Source organism: Arachis hypogaea, chromosome 14 (assembly GCF_003086295.3).
Source record: "Arachis hypogaea cultivar Tifrunner chromosome 14, arahy.Tifrunner.gnm2.J5K5, whole genome shotgun sequence".
Taxonomy (NCBI): domain Eukaryota; kingdom Viridiplantae; phylum Streptophyta; class Magnoliopsida; order Fabales; family Fabaceae; genus Arachis; species Arachis hypogaea.
The window spans coordinates 48,951,304-48,952,363 of NC_092049.1; the positions used below are offsets into that span (position 1 = coordinate 48,951,304).

A 1,060-nucleotide genomic window follows, 5' to 3' on the forward strand; every position below is an offset into this window, starting at 1 on the left:
AGAGTGGTCTTAGATAGATCAGAGACTATGGTTGCTAAGTCAGAGTGGCTCTGCTTAGAATTCTCTGTTTGTTGCTCAGAAAATGATGAAAAAGGCTTGCTATTGCCAAACCTATTTCTCCCACCATTATTATTATTGAAGCCTTGTTGACGCTTCTATTGGTTCTTCCATGAGAAATTAGGGTGATTTCTCCATGAAGGATTATAGGTGTTTATATAGGATTCTCCCATGTAGTTCACCTTTTCCGTTGCAGGATTCTCAGGGTCATAAGCTTCTTCTTCAGAGGAAGCTTCCTTAGTACTGACGGATGCAGCTTGCATTCTAGTCAAACTCTGAGAAATCATATTGACTTGCTAAGTCAATATTTTATTCTGAGCCAATATTGCATTCAGAGTATCAATCCCAAGAACTCCTTTCTTCTGAGTTGTCCCATTATTCACAGGATTTCTTTCAGAAGTGTACATGAACTGGTTATTTGTAACCATTTCAATGAGTTCCTGGGCTTCTGCATGCGCCTTCTTCAGATGAAGAGATCCACCAGCATAGCGATCCAATGACATCTTGGACAATTCAGACAGACTATCATAGAATATACATAGGATGCTCTATTCTAAAAGCATATCAGAAGGACACCTTCTGATCAATTGCTTATATCTTTCCCAAGCTTCATAGAGGGATTCACCTTCCTTCTGTCTGAAGGTTTGGACTTCTACTCTAAGCTTGCTCAACTTTTGAGGTGGAAAGAACTTGGCCAAGAAGGCATTGACCAACTTTTCCCAAGAGTTTAGGCTTTCTTTAGGTTGTGAGTCCAACCATATCCTAGCTCTGTCTCTTACAGCAAAGGGGAAAAGCATAAGTCTGTAGACCTCAGGATTAACCCCATTGGTCTTAACAGTGTCATAAATTTGCAAGAATTCAGCCAAGAACTGATGAGGATCTTCCAATAGAAGTCCATGAAACGTGTAATTCTACTGCATTAGAGAAACTAATTGAGGCTTAAGCTCAAAGTTGTTTGCTCCAATTGCAGGAATTAAGATGCTTCTTCCATAGAAGTCAGAAG

The 1,060-nt window shown here is 39.8% G+C and overlaps 1 non-coding gene across 1 annotated transcript; it reads left to right on the forward strand.

Moving 5' to 3' along the window:
• The first annotated feature begins 614 nt into the window (after positions 1–614).
• Positions 615–722, forward strand: LOC112745119 (small nucleolar RNA R71). Its single transcript, XR_003173063.1, has one exon. It is a non-coding gene; the product is annotated as a small nucleolar RNA R71 (small nucleolar RNA).
• The last annotated feature ends 338 nt before the right edge of the window (positions 723–1,060 follow it).